Source organism: Hibiscus syriacus, unplaced genomic scaffold, assembly GCF_006381635.1.
Source record: "Hibiscus syriacus cultivar Baekdansim isolate YM2019G1 unplaced genomic scaffold, ASM638163v2 tig00110556_pilon, whole genome shotgun sequence".
NCBI lineage: Eukaryota > Viridiplantae > Streptophyta > Magnoliopsida > Malvales > Malvaceae > Hibiscus > Hibiscus syriacus.
Window position 1 is genome coordinate 4,548,355 of NW_024062779.1, and position 22,162 is coordinate 4,570,516.

Here is a 22,162-nt window from a genome sequence, read left to right on the forward strand (position 1 = left end):
TATAAAGGAAAGTAAGGGGAGGTGATACATTTGTTGTTAATGGATTTAAAAATAGGAAGATAAAAGCATATTGCAACTTCATGGAGGTCTAGTGCTCAAAATGTAACATTGAGAAAATGTGAAGCTCTAATGAATCAAAACAACATGTTGAAGTTGTAATTACGGACCAATCTAATCAAGACAAACAAGAATATCATACTCATTTTACAACTACAGTTGATCGTGTTCGATTCATTTTACGACAAGGATTTACTTTTCATTGACATGGTGTGTCTGATGATTGTAATCAAGGTAAATTTCTAAAACTCTTACGGTTTCTTACTACTCATAATGAAACTGTTAATAAAGATTCCCAAAATGCTTATGGCAATCTTAAGCTAGTAGCACTAACTATACAAAAAGATATTGTTAGTACATGTAACACCCCAACCCGTATCCGACCCGATAGAGTCCGAGGTGTCACATTGACTTTTAAAACCTTGACACTTAAAGAAAATCCCCGGGAAATTTAAAAAAAACTTTGTTTAACAAAATACTTTAATTTACATAGAAGAGACTACAAAATACAAACTCGATCAGAGTGCTCATAATTAACGACTTATTACTTGCCAACACTCTATACACAACAAATACATACTCTGTCGATTACTTCTGATCTTCTAGTAGTGATACTGTCGTTACCACTTCTATTACTGCTCTTCTTGTTTCTTGGTACCTACGTGTAAATCACTTACACGCTAAGTCATAGACTTAGTGAGACAATAAATGAACATGTACAATAGATTCATAAATATGCTTACCATTTGATCATGACATTTCAATATGCATATATATATTTCATGACATATATATAATCATGTCATGCACACATGAAACTTACCTCTTGTATCACTTTCACTTTAATTTATCTTTCAATTGTATTGCCCATATATTATTGAGAATAGAGGTATGTGAGTACATTGAGGTTGTGCACCAATGTTGTCACCACAGCTCGTATAAATTCCCTCATGGGCACCGAACATTTGTTCAGTATTCATCCCGAAGGGCTGCTATATGTCCCGTAGGACCATACGTCCCGAAGGACTACAATACCCTCGACTCTTAGCATGCCAACTATACCTATAGCTCTCGTATCATACTATGGGCATTTACGATGAATATTTTTCTCATCACTTGTTCTTTCTTTTTGTCACATACCACGTGTATGTGTAACCATGTATTTCATATCATATCACATGTATCACGTATTGCATATTCATATATCATTTCATATATTCACATAACTTATCTCATTTCACATTGGTCATGTCTCATAGCATATATCACATATGCATATAATGTATATCGTATCATATATCTTATGTTTTATGCTCTTATGTTTATGCATATCATGTAACATATATAATAACCTATACTCATTTCATGTATTCATGCACATATAAGAATCACAAATTAATAACATTTTAGGAGTCACTTCTTACCATAGTAACTCCATCACTGGTCATCGCAAGTCAATGTCCGTTCAATAATATAAGTACAATTAAAATTGCACTCACCTTAGCCTTGTTTTCTTTGATTCGATCTTAATCCTTTGATTATTCCGGAACTTGTTTAGACTCAATATCTACATAAATATAACATTTCAAAACAACTATCAGAAGCCTAAACCTTAAACTTGATGTTAACAACTTAAGCCATATTAAAGAACCAAATTCCATTTTCATTAGGGGGGAATCGATACCCCCCAGGGGGAATCGATACCCCCTGGACATTCTGGAAATTTTCGTCCAAGAGGGGGAATCGATTCCCATTCATAGGGTATCGATTCCCTCTACCCAAAAATTGTATTTTAACCCCGAAAATCATCAATTCTTCACTTAATTCTTCTATTTTAAACCCCTATCATGTCATTAAACTCAACTACCATTACTTAAACCAACTTAATCCATGAAAATCATCTAAAACTTCAAATCCTATCCTTCATATGAAATTCAAGAATCATACTCAATTTCAATATGTTCTAAATACAATTCTAACACTTCATATTCCTTAATTATCATGATGACAAGTCAAATTTAACTTCAAATTCAACTTATCAACTATTTTCCATGATTTCATATAAAAACTCGTTTTCTTAAATCTCTTATAACTTCTTCATCTTTTGATTATAAGACAACTTAAGCTTTCCTTAAGCTTAGTTATCATCTAATGATCAAAACCTAACCTTTAATTTAACAAATAACCAACAAATCAGAAAACCCTTACCTTTGCCTAGCTTCCACGGTTGGGAGAAGAAGAAATGAAGAAGAAAGAGTTTTCAGATAACTCTTTCCCCCATCCCACGTGATTCATTCATATAAATGGGGGAAAATATCTTTCATGCTAAATGACCATTTTCCCCTTTAATTCTTTGGATAATTACTATAAACTTTTAGGAAATATTTCTGAACAAATCATTGAACTATTCAAATATCCAATTTAAATCACCAAAATCTGAAGTTTTACAATTTAGTTACTAACCCGTATTTTGGGATGTTACAGTACAGCTGCTAGTGAGACTGATGTAATTATTGATGAGCTTGGAAACAATCTTTTTACTATTTTGGTTGATGAGTCTCGTGGCATATATGTTAAAGAACAAAAGATATCATTTTACGCTACATAGATAACAAAAGAAGAGTTATCGAACGATTTAATTCTTGTTCATGTTCTACGCTGTTGTTGCTTCATTTATGAATACTCTCAAAGGTGTATTACAACTCATGAATTTTTTTACAAGAATAAGAGGACAAGGTTATGACATGGCAAATAATATGCAAGAAGAATTAAATGGGCTTAAAAGTTTGATTCTAAGAGACAATGAATATGTTTTTTTATATTTATTGTTTTGCACATCATATTCAATTAGCACTTGTTGTTATTGCTAAAAAAATAAGTCGATGTTGTCTTTTTTTTTAATTGGTTGCTAGTGTGGTTAATGTGTTTGGTGCTTCATGTAAGAGAAAATAAACTCTTCAATCTAACTAAGTGATTAAGGTAAGAGAAACCTTACAAAATAGTGAAATCTTTAGTGGCCATGGACTAAATAAAAAAACTGTTATAAAGAGAGCTATAGATGCTAGTTGGGGGTTCACATTATAAAATAGTTATTAGCTTGATTACCATGTTTTTTCTGTGATGGATGTACTTGAAATTATTGAGGAATATGGAACGCACTCAGAGCAAAAGATTAGTTTTGTATGTTATTGAGTTCTTTACAATCTTTCAAGTTGTGTCTAATTTGCACTTGATGAAAAATATCTTGAGAGATACAAGTAAATTATCTTAAGCATTGCAACAGAGTGATCAAGACATTGTGAATGCTATGCAATTAGTTAGTGTGTCCAAATAACAGTTACAAATGATGTGAGATGACAATCTTTACTTGAAAAAGTTTTTTTTGGTTTTGTGAAAAGAATAACATTGAAGTTCCAAAGATGAAAAATGTATTTTTTTTGTTCCAGGGAGATCTAGGAGAAAAGCTCGTAAAGTTTCAAATTTGCATCATTTTCAGGTCGAATTATTTGTCAGTTGATTAATAGACAACTTCAAGAGCTTAATAATTGTTTTTCTGAGACAAGTATAGAGTTACTTTTTGTGTGACTTGCTTGAGTCCAAGAGTGTAACATCCCAACCCGTACCCGACCCGAATACGAGTCCGAGATGTCACATTAACTTTTAAAACAATATTCTTACAAAATATCAAAATATTTGAACTCACTTTAAGAAAATACGATCATATATTGTTCAATTGTGTTTTGGTATAAAATTTTGAGGTAAAAACGTATTTATGAACAGTAAAATATGGTATGAACAATACCGTATGAACAGTGAGGAACAATACCCTGCTATAGTACCCCGAATGTTAAAATTTCCAGATTACAAATAGGGAACCGGTTCCCCTGCTATAGGGAACCGATTCCCCTGCTACAGTACTTTCGTAAAATACGTATAAATTTGTAAAATCCAAGATTTCATCATTATACATTTACCATTTACATATATACATTTAAAACCTTTCCAAAACTCAATTAGAGCATATCTAATACAAATCCTTTTTATTACATGCCAATTAAATTGTTTCTAACAAAATACATATAATTCGATCTACATTTCTGATATGATCTTCGGTAAGGAGAACTGACCTGTCTTGTTCCTCTTTACTTCTCTTTTCGCTTTCCAAACCTACGTGTGAAACAATCACACGCTAAGTCGATGACTTAGCGAGACATATAAAACATATAGTATAACCATATACCATTTCATATAAACAAAAGCATACATCTTCAATACTATCATATCATATAAAATCATATCTCCCATTGTATAACCAATGCACACATATACATTTATCATGAATATATTTATCAGTAATCATATTATTATCACTAATTCCCTTTTTATCATATAAGCATATGTTGAACGTTTCCATATACATCATGGAACATATATATCATTTCATAAAAAAACAAACTTAACATCGTATAATTCATATAATGCATTTCATATCATAGTAGCAAACATATACATATTATATATTATATATATGTGTGTGTGTGTGTGTGTGGTGTGTGTGTGTGTGTGTGTGTATTGTATTTGATATTGTCTCTTTATTAGCCCATGGTACACTTGTGAGAACTGAAGGTATGTGAGTAACGGTGAGGTTGTGCACTATGCTGTCACTACAGCTCGTATAAATTTGCACCGAAGTGCCACATAGAATTTTTCCCGAAGGACCGCGTAGAAATGCACCGTAGTTCCATATAAGATTGTCCATAAGGACCACAAATAAATTCCTTAAGAATCATGTACATATACCAAGGATCAAGTAGGTGTCTCAAAAGACCTCATATAGTTCCAAAGAATACATATACGTCCCGAAGGACCACGTAGAATTTGTCCCGAAGGACCGCGTAGACCCTCTACTCTTGGCATGCCAACTATACCTCTAGATCTCATGACACATAACATGAGCATTATTTTTCATATTTATCACATATTATATCATCAGATAGTTCACTTACACGTAGAACATTTCCATATGATTCATATTATATGTCACATAGCTTATACTTTGTTCTTATGCCTTCTCATAGACATATATTCTTTCTCACGTAGTCACATAGGTCCATATCATATAACATATATCATTTCTCATTTGTCCATGTACGTATGTCATATCTTGTTCACATATGTTCGTATATACATCACATAACTCACATAGGCATGTATTCTCATATATTCACATAACTTGGATCGAATACATATATTCCCATACATGTCATTTCATTATCCTTATTATTCTTATCCTCCCATTAACCCCTTTTACTTACCATATTCATATCAAATAACACATATATATCACAACACCAAGGAACAAACATGTCATCATGTAATTTCTATACATATTTCATATTCTTATATAATCTTATAGATTATTTATTGTTTCATTGACTTATCACACTAACATATACTTATGCAAATCATGTAACATATATTATAACTGTTAACACATATAAATCACATAGCATTTTAGAGTTACTTCTTACCATAGTAAATTCGTCACTGGCTCATCGCAAGCCAATGTTCGTTCTATAACATAAGCACAAATTAAATTGCACTCACCTTAGATTTGCTTTGATTTGATCCTAATCCTTTGATTATTCCGGAACTTGTTTAGGCTCAATATCTACATAAATATAACATTTCAAAACAACTATCAAAAGCCTAAACTTTAAACTTGATGTTAATAACTTAATCCGGTTTAATGAACCAAATTCCATTTTTTCATTAAGGGGGGAATCTGTACCCCTGCGTATTCTGGAAAATCCAGAATTTTGATGTTTAAACTCGAAAATCATACTCTTTACTCAATTCTTCTATTTTAAGCCCCTATCGTACCATTAAACTCAATACCATTACTTACACCAACTTTATCCATATAAACCATCTTTATCTTCCATATCTCATTATGATTCTTAAAATTAAGAATCATACCAATTTTTCCATATGTTCTAAATTAAATTCTAATACTTCTATCTTCTTATTCACATAGTGACAAGTCAAATTCACTTATCAACTCTATATCAATATTTCATTCAATAACTCAAAATCTTTAATCTTCTCTAACTCCTTTATCTTTTGTTTTTAAGATAACTTAAGCTTCTTAAGCTTAGTTATCATCTAATGATCAAACCCAACCTTTAATTCAACAAATAATCAACAAAATATAAAACTCACCTTTGCCTTGGAGCCTTCACGGGAGGAAGAAGATGAAAGAAGAAGATGAAAAATGTTTCATCTTCCACGTTTTTATTCCTATTAAAGGGGATAAAAATATCTTTAATGTCAATTGACCATTATGCCCTTTAATTTCTTGAATAATTACTAAAAACTTTCCGGAAATATTCCCAAATAAATCATTGAACTATTCAACTATTCTACTTATTACCAAATTCTGAAATTTTACAATTAGTCCTAACCCATAGTTTGGGATGTTACAAAGAGACTTGTATCTTTCTTTTGATAAGAAAAAGTTTATTCATCTTGCATAATTTTATCATTGTGAATTTTCTATGTGAGATCCTATATTGTTTGACTGTCAGCTTGAGAATTATATTGCCGATGTTCGTTCAAATGAAAGATTTTGTGATCTAAAAGGATTTTATGATTTATCTAAAAGATGATTGAGACAATGAAGCATCATGTGTACCCTCTTGTGTATTTACTTTGAAATTAGCATTGGTTTATTCGTTGCAACCGCAAGAAGAACATTCTATGTGAAGCACTTTATAAAGAATCAATTGTGCAACCATATGGGACATGAATATCTTAATGATTGCTTTAATTACTTTTATTTAGAAATATATATTTGATAATGTAGACAATGAAAAGATAATACAATGATATTATAACATAGGGCCTAGAAGGGAGAGCTGTAAAATTTATTTTTAATTGTAGTTTTTTTTTGTAGAATTCATACTATATTAAAATTATTAGTATTTTTATATTAAAAATTATATTGTTAATATATCTACGTGAACATACTCAAATTTTTTTCTAGATACGTGGCTACTCGTAAAACCCTTTATAAGAATCTAGCAATTTCGACTGAAAAAACAGATTTGCCTTAATTGTTTCTTATCAAAGCTTATGAAAGGAGAACAAAAGATCGAAAGACGAAGAAAAGAAGTGGATCTATGAGGGGGATGACATAAGAATTTAAAATTTTATTTTTGTGTGCATAGCTGAAACGCGAAGATGATAAAGAGCAAGATCTCATGGACTTAATGATGGTAAGTTGATGTTATAAAGAGTAAAATATATTTGATCAAGAGAAATGATAAAAATTATCTCTAAAAAGTAATTGATATATTTGACTGATATATTTTGATAAGTGTAAAAATTTGAGACATATAAAAGTAAAAAAAAAAAAGAAGAAATATAAGTATTGTTGTTTGTTGATTTTTCTAATAGGATATTTTGAATGAGACAATTTTAAAAATTAAAAGAGATTTTTAATTGACAACGAGAGTATACAACATTAGTGTAATTGCTTCTACTATTTCCTTCTAATCTTTCCTCTTTTGTTTTTATTTTTATGTATTATAGTTTTTATTGAGAAAAGCAGATAGTTCCTGATAGACTGAAGTTGCATAGAGAAACTCGTTTCTTACTTACTAAACATTTACTTATAAATGAAAATTCCAACTAAAATATTAAATACTATCTCTCTCTCCTTTCCACTCCTGAAGATTCAATAGGTTGAAGTTGTATTGAACTGGTGGGGTTTAAATTGCCAAGAACCGGAGATGGAATTAGGTGATATAAAAAAAAGCTTAATACCGAAATAAGTGTTCAAATTATATCGTTTTTTCTAAATAAGTGTCTAAACTATATTTCATCTCATCCAGATGCCAAACGTTACCTATTTAGGTGCATGGGCTATCAACGGTGTTAATTATGCCGTTAAGTAACACGTGTCATAATCTAGTATTTTGAAATTTATTTTTTAAATAAAATATTAAAAATATTATGATATTTATAAAAAAATAACTTTTCTAATATTATAAAACAACCCTAAAATCCCAAACCCAAACCTTAATCCATCGTCGCCGCCCTTTCCGACCATGATCACCGCCACTAACGTAGTCCTTGCCATCCTCCTACTCATACACTGTTGTAGTTTCTGTCGATTGGCCGTTGGAATCACGCGAGATAACTATTTTAATCCTAGGGTTCAGACAGTTTAAAACGTTGATTAGTCGTCAATAGGTCGTCGATCGATCACGATTCATGGGGCTTTGGCTGGCGGGGGAGGGAAGGTTGGGTGGAGCTTCGTCGACGGCAAAAGGCGGCAACCGACGTGGGTTTAGGAGTTGAAATGAAGGTTTTCAAAGTTTTGGGTTTATTTCAAAATTTATGTTTTCTGTTTTTAAAAATATATAAATTTAATTTTTTAATTTTAAATAAAAATTTAAAATTATCAGGTTGTGACATGTGTCATTTAACGGGAAAATTAACACCGTTACCGGCCCAGGCACCTAAATGGGTAATGTCTGTAACGTTAGACACCTGGTGGGACGAAAATTAGTTTAAGCACCTATTTGAAAAAATGGGTATAGTTTGGACACTTATTTGATATTAAGCCTATAAAAAATAAAACTCTGAAGACGGTGATTTCTATGCTTCATTACCGGGTTAAGCCACATTTTAGCAAGACAGCGTGCATTTTTGTTGACAATTGCACAAATAAGAACGGAGCCGACAAAATTTAATGCATTGAACATATATATGTATATACGTACGAACTTCTCTTTGACTTGGCTAAAGTCATTGGTTCATTTATCACAGTTATAAAAGAATAAATATCATCAAAATCATTCAGTAATGTAGACATTCTAGTTAAAGAAATAATTTTCTAGAAAGAAAATGAGCCAACCTTTTCCCGTTCCATGCATGGAGTACACGCTACGAAAAGCTCATATTCCTCAAGACGGGAGTCCTACAAACGATGCCACTTCACATGCAAGTTCCAGTTTTCCCGTCTTACATTTACAGATATAAATTACCAGGAATGCCAAAGCAACGGACATGTTAGTCCAAAAATCGGTGTATCTTAACTGGTACCCGTTAGTGTTCGATACTATAATGTCGAAAACAAACGAAATATTGAAAGTCAAAAAGGCTCGGCCCTATATCTTCCATTGTTTTGAAAAACTTCGCCAAGCCATATTGAGATAGTCCAAAGATCAGTCCTTTAGGTGAAATCTACATTATTTTACCCAATTAACTTTAAGAAAAGCCTTTTCACTTCCAAAATGTGAGACATAAGTGCCATCTTGGTATCGACATTGAACTGTTGATGATGCTCTTTGTTACGTGTAGAAACTATTGCGCATTATATCTTGCATTTCATGAATGCCCTTTTTCTCGGAATGAGAATATATTAAAGAAAAGATTAGAAGGAAAACAACACCGCATATATTCCGATATTCATATCTCAAGAAAACAATCAACCAGGTAATGCAAATCAAAAGATAAACCCTAGCTAGCAGGCCAGTAAGTATACGCTACAGTGTAACAGTACTGCACTTGATTCTGTGAAAAACAAAACAAAACAAGAGCTTGTATCTCTGTGTGTAACAGGAGTGCATGGAAATACTAGAGAGGCAAAATTAAGAAAAATATTTGCATAAACTCTAATGTCTATGTACTATCCGCTTTTATTATATCTCCACATTACAAGATCGGTAAAATATTGTTTTGGATCGATCATTCAAGAAAAGGGAAAATGAAGATGAAGAAAGATCCAATGGCAAAGTGTAAAGCTAAACACCACAAAATCCACTTGGACTAACCATTCATCTTTTTCTTATCCGTTACGTTTTCAGGTGAAAACTTCGGGCTCTAGGGTTTTGCAATAGTACCGGAGAGGCCACAGATAAGGTCCTGGGCGACAGCGGAGTCGGGCTTGTCATTGTGGCACGGAGATGAACCCGAAGGTGGGACGAAACCCTTGGGGAGCATGACGGTGAAAGGCCTGGTCTTGAAGTTGTTATCCATGTTGATCTTCCTTCGTTTCGTCATCTTCCTCTTCCTCCTTTTCTCGAATCCCCTCTCCGGCTTATTCATGAAGAAGGGTGTGGTGTTCTTGATGCGCAGCACTTGGTACGCTTCGGCTGGTTGGCGATCGGAAGGATCAGTAGTGTTGATCTTGGGACAATTTCATTGCACGAGGCGGGGAAGAAGAAAAAGATAAGAGGAGGAAGGCAAAGAAGACGAAAAGAAGAGAAAGAAATGGTTTCAAGGTTTGATTAAAGAAAACCATGACGGAGTAGGCAGTTGGGTTGTGATGACAGTAATTTGTATTTGACGAAGAAAAGAGGTTTGATCTCTGAGATTTGGAATCTGTATCCCAAGACCTTTGTTTGCATCTTTTTAAGAGAATGCGAATAAGTGAGGAAGGTGCAGGCTTGAAACCACCCGCGTGGGTTTATATACTTAAAAAAATACGCATCAATCAGTCAATTTTTTCTTTGTTATTTTAGGATACGTAGTAGATGATGGTACTAGAGTCGGCATTTTGTTTGTTCCTAATAGACTATGGCATCAATCACCAATGAGTGTAGTGTTTTCATCAATTTTCGGGTCCAGGAAATGGCATCCTGTGGGGGTTTGTCCCACATTAATGTAGCATGATATTTCGTCATGGAGAGTGAGTAGTTGAAGAGAAGAAGATGGAAGTAAATGTAAAGCAACAACCATTGAAGATTTGATAGCTGAGATTGAGTTGGGCAAGGGCAAGTAGAGCTCTGTAAAGGACACAGCGGAGAGAGTTAAACGATTCATTTCCCCCCTAATTCATCTCTATATTATTCTTAAGGTATGATGGCAAAATTATCTCCTATATCTGCACAAATAATTATTTTAATTTTTAAGACATTTTAACCTTAGTGTTTTAATTTAGTCAAATATCCTTGTTGGAAGAAAATATTAGTTAGCTACCGATCAAAGCATTTTGCTAATGTGTCATTTTCATATGTTTAATTGCTATATAACATGTTATGTTTTTTAAAGATGACATGACATTAACTTATAGTGATATATCAACATCGTATTTGATTTTTAAATGAAATCAAAACTGAATATCTGATATGATTTAGAAATAAAAGTAATTTAATAACCGAAATAAAATAAAAGTGATAGTTGAAGTATTAAACGTGTTTGTTTACCCAAAAATATATTTCTCACGCAATGGGAAAAATCTAGTTTGAAACGGCGGTCACCACCCTATTATAAACAAAGATCGAAACGTGGCAAGAGGTGGAGCTTTCTCTCCGTCTCTCCCGCTGTTGCCATAAAGGCACGATCTTCCATTGACTTATTAAGAAAATCAACTAAGCCAGTGGTTTCCTCGCCCGAAGAGATTTTCCCTCGATTTCTCGTGCTTGGTATTTCCTCTTATTTTGCTCGTTAAGTCCCCGATCTACCTCGTCAGGGAAAAAGAAAAAAAGCTGCCTGAACCGGTGAATTTTACAAAAGAAATATTTAGATCTGAATATTCGAGCATGTCGAAGTCTCTTCCTTATTCTATGAAAGATGTTCACTACGATAACGCCAAGTTTCGTCACCGATCTTTCTTCAAGGTATTAGATCTCCTTCGCTGTCCCTGGATTTGATTTAATTAATCATTTCTTTCTTTACCGCATTCGTTTCTTTAACTTTTGATTTCTTGAATTGTAACTTTCGATTTCTTTTTTTCTTGTGAAGTTGAATTGCTATTTGCTCCTTTTAAGTTCAAGTTGCTTTAGTTGAAGTTCATGACAAATTATTCTCCTTTATTCGTGGATCTGTATGTCGATGTAATATTACCACGAACACGATTATACGTAGTTAAGCAATCAGTGTGAAAGGTAAGAAATGGAAAAGATCAGTAACGCTATAAGAGCGCTGAAGATCAAAGAACTCCAAATCATTTTTTAATTCTTAATGCATCTAATTTGAAGTCATATTGATCTTGATAGGTACACAGCTCATCGAGCTTTAAAAATTACCTGTTTGGTTTGAGTAATGTGGTTTTGAATATGTGTGATATCTGATTTTAGTTGGTGTTTTGTAGTGTACTAATTGTTATTCATAGTAAGGCTTAACTACTGAGAGTCCATTTTCTGAATTTCCTATTGCCCATGCTGGGAAAAATTGACTAAATTTAAAACATGATTGCTAAAGATTTGAAAGTTGTAGCTTGTTATGTCATTTTTAAAGTATTATGCTGTATTTACAACTCTTATTTGCCATGCTAAACATTTTATGTAAGGTAGATGTTTGATTTGAATATATTCTCTGTTCTTCTATGTTCTATTCCAGGTGGTCACTCAAACCTTATTTTCCGGTAATAGGCGTGAATGCGTAAGTTGTAGCACAGGGAAGTTTTTAGGGTTACATGATCTTTGGCTTAGCTTGTCTAATGTTGACTCATACCCATAAAACACATTCTGTTCCGATGGACTAGCAAAAGGTATTGGGACAAATGAAGAATTGAAGGAAGTTACTGATGTTGGCATCAGGTTAAAAACTTTTCCGAAGAGCACCGCGGCTTCCTCCTCGATTATCTCCAGATGAAAAAGTTAGCCATGGTAATATTACTGGTAAATTAAAAGAGATGTTGAAGAAAAGTGGATAGCTAGACAACAAAATGTAAAAGATGCTTTCACCCATGCTTGGTCCGGCTATAAGAAGTTTGCAATGGGTTATGACGAGCTTATGCCAGTGAGCCAGCATGGAGTTGATGAGCTAGGAGGTATAGGTGCTACAGTTGTAGACGCTCTTGATACTGCAATGATCATGGGTCTAGATGAAGTTGTTTCTGAAGCGGGCTCATGGATTGAATCACACCTTTTAGATAGGATTAATAACAAAGGGCAAGTTAATTTATTTGAAACCACAATACGGGTATTGGGTGGTCTATTGAGTGCATTTCATTTGAGTGGGGGGGACCAAGGCATAGCCTTAACACAGAAGGGGCCAAAACCTGCTATTTATCTAAACATTGCAAAAAACTTGGCTGATCGTCTGCTATCTGCTTTTACTTCCAGTCCAACTCCCATTCCTTTCAGTGATGTTGTTCTACGTGATTCCTCAGCTCATCCAGCTCCTGATGGATTGAGTAGTACTTCTGAAGTTTCCACTTACAGCTTGAATTCAATTATCTCAGTGCAATTTCTGGTGATCCAAAGTATGGCACAAAAGGGATGAAGGTTTTAGAGCACTTGAAAACTCTTCCAAAGGTGGAAGGACTGGGTTCCTATCTACATCAAGTATGTTTATTCTCTTCAAACATGACATCAGTCCCCAGTTACTGCTACTTAAATAGCTATATCCTTTTTTATGTCTTCCTAAGATTTTCAAGCATGTTGGGTTAGGTTAATGGAAATTTTCTTTTGCTTGGATAAACTGCTTTCAGCCACACACATTAGAAAAAACTGCTTTCCTCTGTATCATTGGAATTTGATTTCTCCTGTTATATTTCTTGGATGGTTAAAACATGCTGGACTGCTTTCGACAGTTGGCAGTAAAAAAAAATTGTGCTCATCGGTTACCATGCCCAAACGAAATGCCTTCGCTTCTGAAATGAGATGTGATTTAGACTGGGAAAAATGTCATGAAGACAGAAAGACAGTAAGCACCATCAGGATATTTTAGGGAATACTTGAGTTTGTTCTCAAATTTGCTGTCTTATCGCTTCTATTACTTCCACAAATTTGAACAACAAGAGCCTTTAATATTGTTAAACTATAAATCTTACCTATTCTTGTGTGTAATTATGTCAATTTCTTTGGACAAATGATACCCGATGTCAATATGCTTTATCTGCCACATTTATTGTTGACTGTACTTATCATCATTGTTGTGGTCATCATCATAATTATTTATTTATAGTTATCTGGTTCTGAGATCTAGTTCATCCTAGTATGAAATACAGTCCTCATTTTGTGGTAAGTCTTTGTCATTTTCCCTTGATCATCTTGTTATGGAATGCAGTCCTCATTCTGGTGAATTTAGTGGACACAATATTAGACTTGGATCTCGAGGTGATAGCTACTATGAGACCTAATCAAGTGTGGCTTCAGCTAAGAACTACTCAGGATGGTAACTTCACATATCTTTATGATATGTATGGGGAAGCAATGAGGGGTGTTAAACACATGCTTGTTCAGAAATCAGTACCAAGTGAATTGGTTTTTGTGGGGGAATTACCTGTTGGATCCAATGGTATTGAGTCCAAAAATGGATCACCTGGTATGTAGTTCTTTCTCATTCCTTGATTTTAAGCAATATCTGAATAAGTGAAGACTTTTAGTGCTCTACATTTAGATGATAGATTTTAAATTTCCTCTCATCCTGCCATAGAAAAGGTTAGTTTCTTTTTTGAGGATAAGCAGCCACACAATGTGGTTTTTAGGACATGATAATGTCTAGGTTCCTACACTTGAGAATGTCGGGACACTTTTATTCTTGTTCTTTGTTTTAATAAAAGGGTGTGTATTTATCCAAAAAAGAAGAAGAAGAAAGGAGCAGGTAATATTGTTTTAAGAAAAAATGGATTTTATTCTTCACATATCCAAGATTTGGAATTCATACTGAGTGATCCCCCACTTTTTTCTTTACTACTATCTCTCACGAGAATGGTCCATGTCGCCCAATATATATTTGAGATAAAATACCACAGATATGTTAACATAAGGAAAATTTAGATTGTGAAACTGTTTCTGTTAAGAATTGCATATATCTGATCTCCTATATACATGAACTGAAGCCCACACTTCTTAGTTGGCTATTAGCTCGCACTTAGAAGCAGTAGTATACTTTAGATCACTGGTTGTTTCATTCCAAAACTATGATGCTTAATAATGCAAGAAAGCAACTACCGATATTAAGAGTTCAACAAAAGTATTTCCATATATTACAGCTATAGCTGATCGTGAAAGCTAGGCTGTTAATACTACTAACACCTTCAAAGCAGTATACTGTACAATCATAGGATGTTTCCTTTCAAAACTATCATGTTGAATAGTCCAAGGAAGCAGTTGTGAGAAGAGTTTCACCAGTGTTTCTAATCTATTATAGCTTTTAGTTCTCATTAGACGAATGCAAAGTATTTCTGTATCAATCATTGGCTGTTGAAAGCATTTTCTCTGTTGTTGGACCCCACAGAGTATCCATGATTGATGTGAAAGTATTTTACTGTATACACCAGGTATGCTTTTGCCTGGTACTCTTGCTTGGTGCCACTAAAGGCCTCACAAAGGAGAAAGCTATGAAAGACAACCTTCTTACATTTGAAGACCTGGAAAACTTGAAACTTGCGGAAGATTAGCCAAGACATGTTTTGAGATGTATTCAGTAACTTCCACTGGTCTGGCTGAAATTGTGTACTTTCATACTAAGGTTGTTTTCAGTTTACTTGATTCTTTTAAGCAGTATAGGATGGACTTAATTTGCATTTACACCAAGTCATATTTTCTTATTTACCTATGTATGACCACTTTTCGTTTTGCTTATAGTGTAATTACGATAGTTCATGATCTGCTCTCTTGATCTGATTTGAACAGGATTATTTTGAAGATGGTCTTGATGGTGGGAATAAGAGTTCAGAATATGTAAAAGACATAATAATGAAACATGCTGATCGTCACAATTGTTGCGTCCTGAAACTGTGAGTCCTTGTTTGTGTTGTATCGTATCACTCAGGATCAAAAGTATGTTCTTTAGTTTCTTCTCTCTCTTCCCTTTTATTTAATTATATCGTCTCTAGTGTGAATGTGTGCAACTTGTTCTTTCTTTTCTTTCTCCTTTCTAATATCTCACTTGTTGCAGATATCGAGAATGGGGTTGGCAGATCTTCGAGGCATTTGAGAAATACACAAAGGTAGAATCCGGAGGATACACTTTAGATGATGTCACCACAATTCCTCCTCCTCCAAGAGACAAGATGGAGACCTTTTTCCTTGGTGAAAACGTATTTGTACTTGCTCTCGGGAATAGCTCTGTTATACCACTTGATAAATTTGTTTTTAACACAGGCTCATCCTTTACCGATCCCTTTAAAGAAAGGCACTAACATGAAGGCAAACATGTAAAAGCTCGACATCTCTAGGCCGGGCACAGTTTCCACGGTGCTTTGACATGGTTTACGAGTTCATTCTTTTATGAAGGCCGTCTTGCTCGGGATCCCAGTTTATCTAGTGTAAGCAGTGGCTTGACTTTTCATGTTTACAATACATCAATGAACTGATGTGCTATATGACGCTTACATAGGTTTGCAATACTTGTTCAGTTCTGATAGACATTTTGAGGTTATATGAGGATGGGGTTTTGCCCAACCAAAATACGAGTCAAATATGACCATTATGTAATTGACTTATTTGATTTAAGATTATAATTGCAATTGCGGTCCCAGATCAACTGATGTTATATCATTGTTACCATTTCATTATCATTATTGTTGCCTCAACGTTACACACCGTCTGCAGTGATTCAGGAGCCGGGACCGTTTTGTATTATCATCAGTTCACATTATTACATTTTCACCCTCATTTTGAAGGAGAAACAGATCATCACCATCTCGAATGACATGTATATCATCAATTTCTGCATTCTCTGCATTAACGACTTTTGTAAATGCGATGCCTCCCAGCTTTTCTCCTGCAGTTAACAAGGTAATGGAATGAAGATGAATTAAAGCCAAAGCAGGGGTGGTTTCAGGTTTCTGTTCACGGTTTTAGAATCCTTTATATTTGTTTCTTTGCGTTCTTCGTTTTTCACTGGGATACCTCCCCCAACCCACTTACCAGCTATTTTGAGCAGCTCTTGTATTGAATCAGGTAGGAGTATCAACTTTTGCCTACTTGATATACTGCTGCTCTTTAACATGTGAATAGTAACTCTTTTTTGGTCGGTATTATTAGCTCCCTATAACTGTGCGAATTGAAGAAATTTTGGGCGCCGATTCTATGCCTTTTTTTCACTGTTCTTGGGGGTCTGCTGTTTTGGCCCAATGATCTCTATTCTATGTTCATCTAAATTCATGTCTGCTGTTGCGCTCTTTGATGCACATCTCTGTGTTGATCTTCAAATCCAGCGTTCAAAACTGCCGGGATCTATGGTGGGCCTGTCAAAGCTGCTGCTGTGTAGCCCGTTTAATTCTGCAAGAAAAACCATCACTACTTGTTCATACTAACATCAAGGCTTCCATCAACCTAAAAAGTTGTCTAATATGATGTTTACCATGCAAAGGTTACGCATAACAACACTTCCATCTTCCGTATTCACATTGATGATGTTCATTAGAGAAGTTGCATTCATTCGTAGTATTTGACAAAGCTCAGTGGGTCCTAGCTGTGTATGGTTGTGGCCTGTGACAGAGAACTCCAACCTCTCCAAGCATATCCCCTGCAGCCACCTTTCCATAATCCGGTCATGTCCATCCTCATGTGAGATTAAAATCTGCAATCACGAATCAACCGGCCGCCAAGCTTATGTCAGGAATCACATTGTTTAGTGTATATTATTCAGATATCAAAATAAGCCTACTTACAACTGCACCCGAGACAATATAGAGATCCGTTGGGGCTTCGTTCTGCGAATGACATCTTCTTTGGGTGGGAAATACTCCGCATCCATTTCCGAAACCTTTTGACAGAGTAGTAACTTGTATTAGCATCTTGTGCAAATGGAAATTCAAAGTGATGTATCATTTGCCTCAGAGCGAGTATGATGTTACCAACTGAGATAGGAGGTCATGAGAAACTCCTTGGAAGAGATAGGCTTTTGCACAATGTGGAGGAAGAGATGCTGTGCGATGCTCGACCCGAATGGCTTTCGGTAAACTATTAGGGTCTCTTGTTGCTTCAGTCCTTCTGTGTTGAAGCGTAAACATGTGTGTGACAACATTTGATCTTGAATGTGGGGTGGCAACTGATTTCGTGTCGCAAATTCCGAAGCGGCTCTAACTGTATCCTCTGTAGCACATAAAAAAAGGTCAAGGTTCTTGTCAATTAGCACTTCCAGGCTAAAAAACACTGTTGAATAACTTGTCATGCTCAAATCTGCTCCTACAAATGACCGAGCATTTATTCTTGATTTACGATGTCATAGCTTTAAGCTAGTTTTTTTACCTTGAATTTTTCATACAAAAGCTGCCCTAAAATACGACCATTTCTACAGAAAATGGTGGGGTATTTCTAGTTGTTGATTTGTGACGCATAATTTCTCATGGTCCTTTAGAACATATTTTATATTAGTTCCGGTGGCAGGCTAATGATGATTTCGAACAGCTTGAAAGTTGTAAGGCTAACTACAAAATTACGGGTCCGGCTTGTCCAGTGAACTACGAGGTTAGTCATGTTCCCGATGAGGTAAGCTGTTAATCCCAAATTAAAGAACATGTAAAAGATATAAAACAGCAGTGCACCGAGTCCAGAAGTAGTTGAACCGAATGTCTTTCTCAAGTCTGAAGGAGAGGAAACCAGTGAGTCAATATTGTAGTTCTCCCACACTGTATAGTTTTCAGGCATTAAGCTTTTCGAAAGAAAAACGATTATAAACCTTGTAAACAGGGAGCTAACTCGTCTCAGACGCCAGAGTCTGAGCATGTTGAGTAGCCTGAGCCCGAGTTCACTGCCATGATCTGTGAACATGAGGCTGAGAGCCTGAAATGGGGCAGTGGAACAGGCGTCTAAAGCGAACCAGGTCGATATGTACCTACATGTATTGTTCAAATAGTTGTTGAGGCTGAGAAAAATGGGTTTTTGATCAAATGCTCCGAGATCTTATTTACCTGATGGCAATCCTCTTGGGGTCATCAACAAGGAGATAAGAGTGGCTATCGAGATATGCAACAAAGAAGTGAGAATGATGTCAACAGCAAAGAATCCATTGACAATGTTGTCAACAATGTGAAGTGCATCGTTCTTATAGGACAGGAATGCAAACTCGAATGGACAAACCCAGGCAGAGTAAATTACTAGCACCACCAGCCATATCTCCCAAGCCCTGTAAGAAGGAATAGGACCATAAAGACCAGCTTTAACATATTCTCTCTAAGGAGTAAAATCATGTAAACGGGTTATCACCTATAATGAGGGTTGAAAGGGGATATTAGTGTGTACGTAGCTTTGTGGAATGGTTAATTCGGGCGCCAAGTGATGGAAGGAGATCATTGGAGAAGCAACTGCCATGAATATCACTGCTCATATGGAATTCATCGATACAGAACCGTTGGAAGAAGTTTTTCGTTCTGGAAAACGACATCTTCTTGACTCGTTTACAAGGGAGGTTCTGTATCCGGCCAGTGTTAAGAAAGGTCTCTGAAGGAACGGTTATATATAGAAAACTTGTGGTGACGCTCACTCATGACATGTTTAAAGTAGAATAAGCGAGCTTAAGCTGCTAATAGGTCGCAAAGTAAGGAAAAGCAGTAAGAAAAAGGAAAAGGCAAAACTTCCCATCTTGTTTGTACAAGAATGATGAAGGAACAAAAAACCATGACAAGATGAAGGAGAAAGTTGAGGAAATGGAAAGCAGTGAAAGTGGCAGACACGGGCAAAGATATTTTACAGAGAGAGATTGAATTTGAATGGGATGAAACAATGGAAGTAATGGACTAATGGTGATTGTGGGATCTCCACCATGTGAAATATATAGGAGCGAAGAATCCGGAGATGGATCGGACACACGCAGAGACAGTCATAGCAATTGGTGAGAGGATGCTCTTGTTTTTGGATGCCACGTGTACAATCAAATGACTTGATACATGTATGCCAAGTAATATAAACAAAAAAGAAATTGGATTTGAATACTACTCCATCCTCTCCTACCATCCCACTAATAGCTCAAAGTTGATTGTTGTAGCCATGGAATCAGTGAGGACCTTAGCTCTGTGAAATGCCATACGATCCAACTGGCTACTCTCCCGATCTCATATATGTTAAGCGAACGCGTTATCATTACGTATTTTTCCTTCCTACACCCACCACTTGTTTATGTTTGGTCAATGTCCGATCGTTTTTACAATTTTGCATCTCTGCTTATTGCCCCTCTAAATTCTGCTATACATATAATTCACGGGATAAAAAATGAACCTTGTGTCTACTTCTTGATTAGGGTCATATTTATATACTCGTCTTTAATGATTGCATTCCATATTTTCTCTTTACGTTAATGCTCATCTAGTGTCCAAATTTAATTAGCTAACTAAGAAATCTCATACCAGAAGAGAAGAAACCCTAAAAGATATGCACACTAAATGAAGTTGGCAGATCCAACCATCCAATTAAAACCCAGTGGCCACTTGCCGAGATGGAACTTGAGCCCACCTCAGTTGTACCTTCCTCTCTTCTTTGGATTGGGTTCCCATTATAGGTTAAATGTAGTGATATCGACCCCCTAATTCCCTCCATCGTAGGGTTTACAGCTCCATCCTAATCCACATTTGCAAGAATTAATGAAAAATGTGTGAACCATAAGTAGGATCGATGTGTTGCCGTTTAATGCGTCGTGTTAGTGTGTTTATATCTTTTTGGGCAACTTAGAACCTTGCGATTTGTATAGTGGTTTTGAGATTTTATCAAAGTTTGTCGTACTCACGTAAGAAACACATGTTTGCCAACAGTTTTTGTGTGGGTTAAAAGGCGAGTACAAAGCATGTGAGTTTGAGGAGTCGCACCTTAATTTAGAAGGGGTTTAAGCCTGATTGAGTTTAAACAATATGTTTGTAAGGATACATATGTTGTCAATGATTTGAAAAAAATTAAATAATTATTATCTCATTAATCTAATCACTCTTGACTGTTTATAAACAAACAAATAAATAAAGCCTGTTAATAAAAATGATATTAGACCCATCAATTTTTCCCGTGTTCTAAGGTTTTAATTTATATGAATTGAGATTAAATTAAAATTATTGAGAAATATTGATTACAATTTTGGGTCGAAATTAAAGACACCAAACGTCCTTGGCTTTAGTTAAACCGTTGACTTTGCTTTAATGTTAAAGCTGATCGGCCTTTATTGAAGGGTAAACTACACCAGTGGTCACTAATGTTTGGGTTAGTGTTCGTTTTCACCACTGATGTTTAAAAAGTCACAAATCGGTCACTAACGTTATCATTTGTTACAAAATTATCCCTCGACGTTAACAATCATTATTGCAGTAACGCAATGTTGACATGGCACGTTAAACCAGCTGGCTCAACATGTTTGACTGATCATTTGACTCTTCTTCTTCATCATCCTCCTCATCCCCTTTAACCACCCACAACCATTTAAGACAAAACCATGCAAAAAAAAAACAACAACAACAAAAAGATAACATCAAAAGTAAAGACAAAACCACGGTGGCCACCTGTTGTCTTCTTCTTATTTTTTTTCATGTTTCAACTACTACTAGTCTTGCCCTAAAACCAGAAGTATAAACCTAATGTACCTTTAAAACTAAGCATTCCAAATAGCTTATTATTATCATTTTTCACTTTAATGTTTTGCTGCTCCTATACATATATCATATAATGTACACAATAGTATATAGTGTGTCGATGTCGAATTTTTTCTAGAAAAAAAATATGATATTAACATAGTATTACAAATGTAATACTAAATGAACTAGGGCTAATAGTCTAATGCCATGCCCATATGCAACTGCCGCTTCTTCTTCCGGAAACTATTTGATGTTCCAACAATCTGCACTCATACATAATTAACCAAAAAACTGGTTCAAATTATGATCTTCATTTTCTCAGCTACCAAATAGAACCCGAGAAAATTATAAACAAGGGAATTGTACCTTGCAACTAAGAGAATAGAACCAAAAGGAGTCTACGAGGTTACGATCACAGACCTCGCACGAGTTGATCACGCTTTTTTCAAGCCTTGGTTGTGGCATCTCATTCAAGAAGACGATCTTGGCACTGTTGATAATATATATGTCTAGATACTTCTGTATCTCAAATACTCTTATTACATAGTGGTACGAGGATCGCCTTATCTGTCGAAACATTCAAGTCAATTGCATGTTTGGGTGCCGAGAAAATGAATTCCCAGAAAATTGAAGAGAGATTGTTGA

At 35.1% G+C, this 22,162-nt stretch overlaps 1 long non-coding RNA gene and 2 pseudogenes across 1 annotated transcript; 1 reads left to right on the forward strand and 2 right to left on the reverse strand.

The window, feature by feature from the left end:
• The first annotated feature begins 11,377 nt into the window (after positions 1-11,377).
• LOC120131762 lies at positions 11,378-16,563 on the forward strand (annotated as a pseudogene).
• Positions 16,564-16,599: 36 nt separating this feature from the next.
• Positions 16,600-19,380, reverse strand: LOC120131511 (annotated as a pseudogene).
• On the reverse strand, positions 17,664-18,502 carry LOC120131763. The gene is made up of 3 exons (XR_005516953.1): positions 18,402-18,502; positions 17,825-18,062; positions 17,664-17,733 (listed from the first exon to the last, which is right to left on the reverse strand). It is a non-coding gene; the product is annotated as an uncharacterized LOC120131763 (long non-coding RNA).
• Positions 19,381-22,162: the final 2,782 nt, after the last annotated feature.